This window comes from Aulonocara stuartgranti (assembly GCF_965226115.1).
Source record: "Aulonocara stuartgranti genome assembly, chromosome: 3".
NCBI classification, from domain to species: Eukaryota; Metazoa; Chordata; class Actinopteri; order Cichliformes; family Cichlidae; genus Aulonocara; species Aulonocara stuartgranti.
The window spans coordinates 8,152,757-8,165,075 of record NC_138941.1 but is presented as its reverse complement, the minus strand read 5'-3'; the positions used below and the strand labels follow the sequence as shown (position 1 = coordinate 8,165,075).

The following is a 12,319-nucleotide window of genomic DNA, read 5'->3' as shown; positions in this document are numbered from 1 at the left end:
ATTGGAATATGTGAACATAGGGGGGAAGACTTGTGTTTTTAGGTCATTACTAGCCAATAAATGTGTTGATCTAAAATAGTTTTTATACCACAGTGAAGTGTATTTATGAAAAGTTTGGGCTGTTCCTTTATCAGTGTTCAACAGTATGTGTATGAGAGTGATGTAATGTCCATGTGTGCATGCTGACTGTGCTGCTCTGACCCCCCTCCTCCTTTCAGGGTGGAGCCTGCTGGAGTCCGATGGTTGATACCAGGTCTGAGGAAGTGTAAGTGTGTTTTTAATGGGATTCATGAAAACAAAGTAGCACACATTCAACCATCTTCATCATGTCAGGAGTCATCATCAAAGTGTCAATCAATGAACAGATGATGGATCAATAACTGCAGCTGGATTGTGTTTGTTCTCTCCATCAGATTCCTGTCAACTCACAATCGACACAAACACAGTGAACACAAAGCTCCAACTGTCTGACAACAATAGGAAGGTGACAAATGTGGCTGAGGTTCAGTCATATTCTGATCATCCAGACAGATTTGATTACTGGGAACAGCTGCTGTGTAGAAATGGTCTGACTGGTCGCTGTTACTGGGAGGTCGAGTGGAAAGGAAACGTTTATATATCAGTGAGTTATAGAAGAATCAGAACGAAAGGAGACAGTTATGACTGTGTGTTTGGACACAATGATCAGTCCTGGAGTCTGTACTGCTCTGATGATGGTCCTCGTTATGTCTGGCACAATAAGATAAAAACATCCATCTCCTCCTCCTCCTCCTCCTCTGTCTCTAACAGAGCAGCAGTGTATGTGGACTGTCCTGCTGGCACTCTGTCCTTCTACAGAGTCTCCTCTGACACTCTGATCCACCTCCACACCTTCAACACCACATTCACTCAAACTCTTTATCCTGGGTTTAGGTTTGGGTTCATGGCATATGGTTCCTCAGTGTCCCTGTGCTGAGTGGAGTGTAAAGAGTGTCTCCTGTTACAGAAACACTCTGACTGTTGAACAGATAGTTCAGTCTGTACATGTCTGTCTCTTTCACTCACAAACACGTTTTCAGATTCATGGATTCAATCAGTTGATGTTTGAAACTCTTCTAAACGATTCCTTGTAAACTTCTTCCTCTTCAGTCCTTTAAAGATGGGGGTTAGGGTTAGGGTTAACCCTAACCCCATTATTCCAGGATTCACATGTTGTTTTTCTGTCTTTTTCCACTCAAAGCTTCACAGTGAATATCAGTATGTTGTGTTTCTCTGAAGCTCAGTTTACAACCAGCTCCTCTGCATTTTCAACAAGTCTGAGCTCATTAAAATGAATCCCAATGTTTGATTTCTCTTTCTTAATGGGATGTTTCCAAACTCTCCACATCCTCTTACTGTTTCACTCATTGTTCGAAGCTTATCATGTGAAAATGTTTCAGCCATATAAGCTGAAAATAATGGCTCAATAATCTTGAATGCAGTTCTACGCAGAATCTGATTGTATTGAGGGATCATAATGCATGTGGCTTATCTAATAAACAGCAAAGGCTTCAATCCTCATTTGAATCTCGTCTCATGTTTTTCCCATGTTGAACAAGAACATGGTCCAGGATGTTGGTAACAGCTTGGTTATCAAACTATTAGAAACATGTAACTATGTGTGTATAGCACTGTATATGTTGTGTATCACTTTAGTTTGTATGAAACATGAAAGCTATCACAAAGCTCTGATGTCAAACTTTTAGAAACTGTTTCATTTTTTTCCTGCACCTCTAATTTAATCAAACGCTGCATCAAAAACAAAGAGGAAGTTATGTCACGTGTTTATGTCCACAAAGCAGAATGAGCTTTTTTGCTGACAATAAGTGATGTGCAAACAGAGTGAACATTTCTGAGGCCCAAAATAAACCGAGTAGTTCACTCAATGAACATTATGTATTATATTAGTATCATATATATTAGGTGCCACTGCTGCTAGTTTCAGTCAATGTGCAAATGTGCTGTTTCTAAGGTTCGAAACCTGCAGGCAGCTGAGACTGGAGAAGTCACCTGGATCAGTGACCAAACGTTTGTCCCACTGAAAACATCCAGATGAATAAAATCGACCAATTGGGATCAGCCAGCAATGCAGCATCATTGTTGTTCAGCTTCAGAGGTTTGCAGGAATGAACTGATGACCAGAAACAGCTGCAAAGTCCAATAAAAATACCAACTGGAGTTCAGGTGCATTTGAAGAATTCAAAGAAAAGTAACAATGGCAAAGGGCAATGTACAGGGTGGGCCATTTATATGGATACACCGTAATAACATTGTCAATGCAACCCTCTTCTCCCACTCTTCACACACTGATAGCAACACCGCAGGAGAAATGCCAGCACAGGCATCCAGTATCCGTAGTTTCAGGTGCTACACATTTCGTATCTTCACACCATAGACAATTGCCTTCAGATGACCCCAAAGATAAAAGTCTAAGGGGGTCAGATCGGGAGACCTTGGGGGCCATTCAACTGGCCCACGACGACCAATCCACTTTTCAGGAAACTGTTCATCTAGGAATGCTCGGACCTGGCACCCATAATGTGGTGGTGCACCATCTTGCTGGAAAAACTCAGGGAATGTACCAGCTTCAGTGCATAAAGAGGGAAGCACATCATCATGTAGCAATTTCAAATATCCAGTGGCCTTGAGGTTTCCATTGATGAAGAATGGACCCACTATTGTTGTCACGGTTCTGGGTCCATTGGACCCAGTATTTTGAGTTTATTATGTTTTGGTTTAATTTTACATCATGGATTGTTTTCTTGTTCTCTCATGGTTGTGATCATTATTATTATTAGAGTTTCATGTTTCTGTTATCCATGTTTTAGAAATTGTGGGTTCATGTATAGTTTAGTTCCTTGTGTCGTGTTCTGTTAGTATACAGTCGTCTCTGTCAGTGTGTCTCTTGTTCTGTCACCGTATCCCGTAGTTTAGTCCACGTCTGTTCAGTTTCCTGTTTTACTTTGAAAGTCTGTGTACTATGTTAATGTGTTGAGTTTTGCCTCGTCATGTCTGATGAGTCCCTGCTGTGCTCTCCTCCTGTTTCACATTCCCTAATCACCTCAGTATGTATTTAAGCCTTGTATTTTTCCCTGCCAGTTGTCGCGTCGTACCATCAGATTATGCCTGTGTGTTTCGGTTCTCCATATTCCATGTTCACTTCATGTTTTGCTTTTGTACCAGCAATAAAGCTGAGGTCTTTGAGTTTCAAGTTAGTGTCTGAGTCCTGCGTTTGGATCCTCATCTCCGCCTGCCTGCACACAGAGCCCTGACAATTGTTGTACCCCAAACCATCACTTTTGTTGTTCCAACAGTCTTGGAGCGTTCCATCCAATGTGGGTTAGTGTCAGACCAATAGCAGTGGTTTTGTTTGTTAACTTCACCATTTGTTGGGTTTAGATTTTATTATTGTCATTTGTATTAGGAAATATTTAACCATAGATTCTTAGAGGTGTATAATTAATTGTGTAGTGATAAGTTGTGTGATCTTTAACAGGCTACAGAGGCTTGGTGTGTATTCCACACTAGAATGCACACCTACATCCTGGGAGCATGGGAAGAAGTCGCATCTTGTCTTAATTGTTTTATGGTAGGATTAACGTAGCTACGTCTGTTCTAGTCTAAGTGCTTTTTTGTTTAGATGAACTGCTGGACTTCCTTACCGTGTTATCTAGGGTGAACCATCTAGGGTGAGGGGGGGTCTACCCTCTTCCTGACCAAGGATGTTATATGACCCTTTGATCAGCAGTACCACACACACACACACACACACACACACACACACACACACACACACACACACACACACACAGTATTCTTTGTTTACATGTATACCTATGTAAGATGTTATATGTTAATGACCCTATGCATATTCATGTAACCACAATAAAAGGAGTGCTGTGGGGAACCTGGCTGAGAGTCTGACAGAGGTCAAGTGGTGGAACGACGCTTGGCTCCAGCCAGGTCTCCCATGCATGCATGAGTAACAGAAAGAACTTTGGTGCCTTGAGTCTTGCTTTTTGCTGCGTAGCAGATTGTCCTTAACGTTCCAGCGAATAGGTTCAAGCTACAAACCTATCACCATTCACATAAAAGTTTGCCTCATGACTGAACAAAATCTTCTGCATGAACTGAGGGTCCTGTTCCAATTTTTGTTTAGCCCATTCTGCAAATTCTGTGCCGATCTGGGTCATCTTCGTTGAGATGCTGCAGTAGCTGGAGTTTAGATATCAACACGATTTCGATCCGCTCCTCACGTGTTAACCTCTTCGACATGTCAATTGCTGTGAACAAAAAGAAACTTGTAAATAACTCATGAAAGAATAAAGTTACGTTGAAACCAAGCACACCATTGTTTTTTTTGTGACATTACCAATATGTTTTATGTGTCACATGGCCCTCTTCCTATTGAAAAAAACAAAAGTTGTATCCAATATGGCCGACTTCTAAATGGCCACCATGGTCACCACCCATCTTGAGGAGTTTGCCCCTCACATATATTAACCCTTTAAGACCTACCATAGGACCAAGTCCGCCAGATTTTTACATGCTGTGGAGCCATTTTTTGGAGCATTTCAAGTTGCTATACATCAATACAACCATTATAGCCCAAATTTTAATAATATGTCTGCATTAAGTGCATAGTAATTACATAAATTGCAAAAAAGTGCAATAAACTACAAAAAAAATTAAAATCGTTTTTGTTAAGTCTAATTGTTGAATGTTGCCATTGTGTTTCTTAAATTTGTATAGTCTTAGTTTAAGCAGTAGGATCAAAGCCATTCCTTTGATCCTGACCACCTCTCCAGCCACTCTGTGCTGGGGGAGGTTTTATTGTAGATACATCCTATCTGAAAGATCTGTTTCTTCTGATGTAAGCTTCCTGGGTTTATGACCCTTTGATCAGCAGACACACACACACACACACACACACACACACACACACACATTCTCACATAACACACACACACACACACACACACTCAGTGTATGTCATTTACATACAGTGTCTTGTCTTTGTAACCACAGGGGGGGTTGCAAGGGGAGGTGTTTTGTAAACTATTGTTTGAAGTTTGCCAATAAAAGGCAGCGAGAGGAGGCCACCAGTGTGGTCATTTTGACGTGCTGGTCACAGATGGAAGGGCCTCCCTTGCGCAAGAAATCGATCGAGCACTGTTGCCTTGTTTTTCGTTCATGGGAATAAGTCCTGGATACAGCGGGGTCTGAGTTTAGACCCAACATTAATTGGTCCTTCGAGCCGGATTCCAAGAATTTCGCCGCACACTGAGGGGAGAGAGGACACGCCGCAGACTGTCGACAACCAGGCCGTTAGGACGCCTGACAAAGCCCTGGAGTATTAAATTCGCGACCAGGCCGGTGGAATAGCGTCTGAACTCCCCTCGTGGATGGCGACTGATGGGATTCTAGGACTCTCCTGTGAACGAAACGCAACACAACGGTAAGCAATCAGAGAGCGTCTCTATAACCGTGTGAATGAAAGTGGGATCCTAGAAATGCGTCACTGTGATTCTGCGTGAAACGTTTGAGTCCGGGGGAGCGCTGGTCACGAGAGCGCACGTGGACCCAAAACAATAGAGAGCGGCTACGGGCTGTGCGTTAAACGTGAGTCCGGGAGCGCGCTAGCCGCGTGAGAGAGACGCAGGCTTCTCCGCCGTTTGGGGCGTAGAGAGTTCTCCGCCATTTGGGGCGTTGGAGAGTGTCCGAAGGTTGAATTCTCCGCCATATGGGGCGTTTGAGAGTTTTCAACAGAGAGCTCTAGCTGTGCGTGCAGACGCAAGCGATAGGCTTATGTTGTGTGTGTGTGCGGGCCAGACGTGGTCTGCGTGAGTGTGGCTGATTGTTGTCTTGTAATGGAGAATAAAATGTGTAAGTCTGCCTTAGAAGGAGATGTAAAATTTATGCAGAAAGTTTTACCAGGCAGCACGCAGCATGTAGGTTGTTGGTGTAAGAAATGTGGATTTGAAGGGACATTAGTGGAAGTTAAGTGTAAAATGCTGGTAGAAAGAATAGCCGTAAGTGTAGCAGGTAAAACAGGGAAAGCGAAGCACAGGAAGGAATTGCAGTTAGCAGTTGCTAAGTTGTGGCTGGAGCAGGCTCAGAAGAGGAGAGAAGCACAGAATGTTAAAAGAGCAATATTGCAAGCAGTAGTTGTGAAACCAGAGGATGAAACTACAGCTCAATCCACTGCAACTACTCTAGAACAACACCGTAGAAAAGCATTAGAAAAAGCAAGAATGTTAGCAGAAAGTAGAGTCAGAGAATCAGAATCAGAATCAGAAAGGGTTTTATTGCCAAATGTTGAGCAGGTTTACAACATTAGGAAATTGCTGCAGTGCTTCAGTGCAAACATACTTTCATAAATTGCGATTAAGTAGACATGAAAAAATAAAAGTAAGAATAAGAATTAAAAGTGCTACGTAGAAAGATATATACATGAGTGCAGGTGGTGATCAGTGCCAAACATGGAATGATGCAGTGAACACAGCGTAGGGTCATGTGTTAGTGGTGGGAACAGTCGTACGTTTATTGTTCATGTGTCCAACAGCAGAGGGGAAGAAACTGTTCTTATGGCGAGAGGTTCTGGTGCGAATGGACCGGAGCCTCCTGCCTGAGGGGAGCAGGTCAAACAGACTGTGTCCAGGGTGAGAAGGGTCAGCTGAGATCCGAGCTGCACGCCGCAGTGTCCTGGAGGTGTACAGGTCCTGCAGAGATGGGAGTCTGCAGCCAATCACCTTCTCAGCAGAGCGCACAAAACGCTGCAGTCTCTGTTTGTCCCTGATAGTGGCTCCAGCGTACCACACGGTGATGGAGGAGGTGAGGATGGACTCGATGATTGCGGTGTAGAATTCCATCATCGCATCAGAAGAGCGTGAGAGAGCAGAGGCAGAAGTGGAGGAGAGATTAAAGGCTGAGTATGGAGCAGCATTGAGTCCAAGACAGACTAGGCAAGAGAGGAGACAGAAAGGAAAGAAAGTGAACACAAAAAAAAAAAAACCATATGGTGTTTCTGTAACAGAGTGTGAAGATGAAGAAAGTTTTTCTCCTGATCAATTCGGCGAGTGTGAGAGTGTCTGACGTCATGGTGTGTGTGAAAGGTATCCAGCTGGGGCAGACGTGATTCTGCAGGTCACCTGCCCAGTGGACAAAAAGAAATAAAATAGTTGTGTGGATGAATGATAGCATGAAGAGTGCTTGGTGTTTCTCAGTCTGAAACAGCTGTAATGCTACTTTCTGTTTTGGAGAAAAGGACAGTTTAAAAAAAACAAAAAAACAGAGAGATGTGTGTTGTTTAAGCAGTGATGAGAATAATGAAAGTGTGATGAGAGATGAACACAAAAACATACAGAAAATGCATTAACTATACTAACCCCACATACATATACACATACAATGATACTCATGAGACCAGACAGCATCTTAAGCATGAGATTCTGTTTGTCATCTTGTCCAAGTCACTAGTAAGATGAAAGTGATACATAGACTAGTGGACTGAATATTATAGGAGGACAGATGGTTTTACCATGGCACACATTTAGTTACATGAGAACTAAAACTTATTATGTGCTAAGACAACAGGGTTAAGCTGTATGTTGTGTGTATGGCTGATTGGATGAATGTTTGAGATTAAACTGGCTGTTTGATTTGTCTTTTATTACTAAAGTTGAACCTGCCAATTGGGTTGTGACGATTTATCCCCCTGGCATGAAGAACACGTGTCATGACTTAAACAAGGCCTTTCTTTCCTTTGATTTCCTTTATTTTCTTTCTTTTATTTTGTTACTTTCATGGTGCACTGAAAGTTTTGTTTGATGATCTCTGTTTGAGCAGATCTGCATGATTAGAATTGAAGCGTCGTCGAGAAAACTGTTGCAAAGTGAGCTTCTCCAAAATTAAAATGGGCTCTTATTTGGGACAATCAGGAAACAAGTTCCTGTCCAAAAGGATTCAACGAGGAAATCCAGTCTAAATTATTTTTCTTTTTGAAATGACGTTGTTTTGCTGAGCGTGGAAACGAATGCGACGATAATTTCCACAATTAGCAAAAGAAGGAATCACTGAGTGAATGAGTAAGAATTTTAAAATAAATGGGGAACTGACTGACTGACAAAAGCTGACAAGACTGACTTAACACCATTGTGTGAAGTTAACCCCCACCTGACAAAGGTGTGGATGTATCTCTGTGTGTGTCTCTGTTGCAGGAGCAGAAGGAGACCACAGGATTCCTCCTGTGGGTCACATGACTATGTGAACTCTGAAAATTTAACCTTTTTAGTTTAAATTCTATGTCTGTGAATTTACCATGTGTGTGTGTTATTCACTAACTTGTGTTGCTCACAGACATTACTGTGAGAAAGTGTATACACCTGCGCAGCGCTAACATTTACATTTCTTTTTACAGCAGATGGTTGATCATGTGATTTGTAAAGGATTCAGCACAGACAGACAAGTGACGATTGAACAGATGTGCAGTGGTTACAGAATAGTTACATGGAGCTTGTTATCTGACCACACTGTTGGGCTCATGGTGAGTGACAAACTTAAGTAAAGTCACTGATTACAATGTGGAATGACATTGAGATGTTAAATAATTTGGAACAAATTATGGGGAAAAGTAGGAGTTTAATGAGTTTAGAATAAACCTGCAATGATACTTGTCTCTGTGATGCTAAATACTTTATTACTCTTATGATCTACAGTTGGTTGCAAATGTGAAGTTGTTTTAAATTTAAGACTTTGTCTTCTGTGATACAGGAGCTGGGAGCTAAACAAGCTGAACATTTAAGTGCTGACTAATGTTTTTACACAGGGTTACAGCTTGGAGTGAAGCTGTCACGGACCCAGTTCCAGGGATTCGGTGTCCGTGAGCAGTCTGGACTGCTATTGTAGTTATTATCATTATTATTGTGGTTATTGTTATTATGGTTGTGTCTGCTGTCCTGTTGTCCGTGTTGGTGTACTGTCAGGTGTTTATGGGTATGTGTATGTGTGTGTGAGGGTGCGGTCGTGGCAGGCACTTTTAGGCCTGGTGGTGTGGCCCTGCCAGCTGACCGGTCCCACCCAGGAATCCACACACACCTGGCGCCGATCAAGCCTCGTCAGAGGAGCTTCAAAACAGTGTGGCTGAGAGCTCCTCGACGCTGGATCGTTGAGTGACTTCCCGTCAGTCTTAAGTGTATTGTGCAAGGTTAGTGCAAGTCTACTGTTAGGTTTTGTACTCACGGCTGCCTTTTGTATGCGTGTTTCCTCAGGAGGAATTGTGGCGACCAGGAGGCAGCACACGGAGAGTACACAGGGAACGGAGACAGAGCACGGAGCACGGGATAAAGGAGAAGACACGGAACGGGAGTTGGGATCGCACGGGGGGATTTATTGTTGTTTGGATTGTCACCACTGTAAATAAACACTGTTGCACTGTAGAGTCTGGCGTTTGGGTCCTATTTCCCCACATCCCCACGGTCTGGCTGGCAGACCGTGACAGAAGCTGCTCCAAGGGACCAACCCTGGAGATTGTTTTAGGGAGACTGTGCAACACTCTTGTACATGTCTCATTGGGGAGTTGACACATGGCGAAAGCCGTGTGGCGAGAGGAGTGTCATTTTTTCAATTTGTAGATGTTGTGAGGTGCCATGACGAGAAGGAGTGACTGAGAGGATCGCCCACAAAATGGAACCTGAGGGAGCGTGCCAAGCTCCAAAAAGTGACAGCGCAGAGGAGGTCCAGCGATGGACTTGTGGTTCTGTGAACAGCACAAATGCCAGGTGACTGTAAAATAACTAACAGCACTTTTTCCACAAGTGAAGCCAGTAACTTACTATCCTAAAAGATTAGCTCTAGTTGCTCGTGCTTTACCTCCATGCGTGAGATCAGTATGTGCAGCAGCTTAAGCTGTACAATGTTTCAATAGTTTATTTCACCTTTTGACACTGTTAGTTCCACACGAGGTAGATGTTTACTACTGCAGACTAAACTTACATTTCTGTCACCTACAAGACACTTGTCTTTAATGTTACTGTTACTCTCACAACCACACATATTACCATAAAGTGGTGCACAATTCTGAATCTGTCCAACCCTTTTTGCCAATGGAGGAAGGGCACTTCTCATGAGTGTAGAGAGCGCGAGGAGAAGAAGTGTAAGCTGAGGGATGACTTAATAGATGTGCCACTCGTTGAGGGAAAGGTTTGGTTTGTTGATGATTTGAGTTTTACAATAGCAGAGGGACAGACTAGAACAGGTTTTACTGTAGCCGACAGTGAGAGAGAGTTATCTATGTAGGACAACTAGCATGTTTCATATTTGCTTGAGCAGCAGAGATGCTAGCTTTAACGGAAGCGTGTCAAGCTGTAGAGAGACAATATACACTGATAGGCAGTATGCATTTGCTACTGTACATTTCTTTGTAGTGCAGTGAGTGAGATGAGGTGTGACAACCTCTACAGGGAAACCTGCAGGACACACCAAACTCTTGCAAAATCTGCTGGAGGCAGCGTTATTAACCAGTGGAATTGCCGTTTGTAAATGTGCAGCACACATGTGAGGGAAAGATCCAGTTGCATTAGGGAAAGTTTTTGCAGATAAGATCACAAAAGAGGCAGCTGTAGTTAAACATGGTGTTAACCTTTTATCAGTACAACATCAGCAGACATGCAGGCCCACTCACCTACAAACAGTTGTGACTTACAGAGGGAGCAAGCTTGCAGGATGATTTTTTATCTGTGTGATAAACCAGTACTGCCTAATAATTTGTATAAGACTGCTGCTATTTTGAGCCATTGGCTATACCATATCTCAAACAAGAGGGAGATGAGCAGTCGTTATACTCACTCTGGGATTATTAAATACTTTTTAAAAAAAAAACTTTTTTGCAGAGAGAACTAATGGAACAGTAAAGTTAAGATTTAGGAAGATAGGCAGGACATGGTTAGACTGTATAGAAAAAGTACATGAGGATTACTCCAGCAGAGAATGGTCTGACTCTTTGAAATTATATATGTTAAGAGCATTTAGAGTTCTAGTCTTCTGTAGTGATGATAGAAAAGCAGAAGAGAGAGCATATTAGCAGATTAGATGCTTGAAAATGTTTAAAAGTAAAGTAGTTATGAGAACAAATGATCTGCCAGATGATTCTGTTTCTCTGCAGGAGCAGAGCCTGAAGTCTGGAGATTGGATGGTGATAAGGCCATGGAGAGGAAGTGCTGGTCCAGTCCACGATGGGGAGGTCCATATCGGATGTTGCTGACGACGACCACAGCAGTGAAGATTGCTGGAAGGAACACTTGGATATATCAAGCGCACTGCAAGAAGGTGACACACATCCAGGCCAGCTCGGAGTAAGTGGCAGGAAGACCGGGAACAAAGGGGGGGGGGAAGCCTCCAGGGCCCCTCGTCTCAATCCGGTGAAGAAACCAACTGAGCCACAGGTACTCATCAGAATGGCTGGGAATGTGCTGTGCATCTTCTTGTGCCTGTGGACCCTGAGTGGGATGACAGGGAGCGCACTGGAACAGAGCAAACCACACCCAGTACCCGCATGGGTTTTCAACAACTACTGGTGGCAGTTTAAGAACACAACCGCTCACATAAACAACGAGACCAATGGTTATGCTTGTGATGCCACTGGCTACACATTCTTCTGGACTGTGGCCCTATAGCATCGCTGAGAGCGAGACAGTTTGTTTGGTTGCTTTGGCAACACATCCAGGAACACTGCCAACTTTTCAACTGCTCTGAACCTGAATGGAAGGTTGATTCACCAGTAGCTGGGAAGGTGAACTGCTCTGGTACGACAGACCTGCCAGTCTGACTCCAAGTATCTGACTTGTTGCAGGACATTGAACAGCTAAACGAACTGGAAACAGGCCAATTGCCTATGTGTATGAAGGACAATGGATTAGCCCAAGTTGGAGATTAACCATGGAACATGGCAACATCATCTATTCTTTTGTCTTCTGCAAGAAGGATGTAAACAGAGAAGCCTTTTGTCTACATTTACATCATGAACACTTGAGGTTTTGAGCCAAGAAGATCAAAACACCTTGATCCAATTTCCTTTACAAAGCTTTTTCTGTGGTGACAACAGGACAGGAGAAGAGTTGTAAATGCAGATAATTCACCAGTTGACTCTAACCCCCACAGGATGCCTACAGTGAGAAGATTTGGGGGGTTGATAGGAGTCATAAAGAAGGGTGTTGACTTGCTGCAGCTTTGAAGTTAGCTGAGAGCCACATGGACAAACAATAAAGTCAACTGATGCGTTTAAATACCTATGTCTGTATACAGT

The 12,319-nt window shown here is 43.1% G+C and overlaps 1 long non-coding RNA gene and 1 pseudogene across 2 annotated transcripts in view; both read left to right on the top strand.

The window, feature by feature from the left end:
* The window catches only part of LOC309703016, a 55,490-nt pseudogene extending 54,354 nt beyond the window's left edge, over nucleotides 1-1,136 (top strand). The window contains exons 14-15 of the transcript XR_014280712.1: nucleotides 219-265; nucleotides 414-1,136. The product of XR_014280712.1 is annotated as an uncharacterized misc_RNA (transcript). The remainder of the gene's footprint in view (nucleotides 1-218; nucleotides 266-413) is intronic.
* Nucleotides 1,137-9,072: 7,936 nt separating this feature from the next.
* On the top strand, nucleotides 9,073-9,455 carry LOC309702484. The gene is made up of 2 exons (XR_014275544.1): nucleotides 9,073-9,198; nucleotides 9,288-9,455. It is a non-coding gene; the product is annotated as an uncharacterized lncRNA (long non-coding RNA).
* The last annotated feature ends 2,864 nt before the right edge of the window (nucleotides 9,456-12,319 follow it).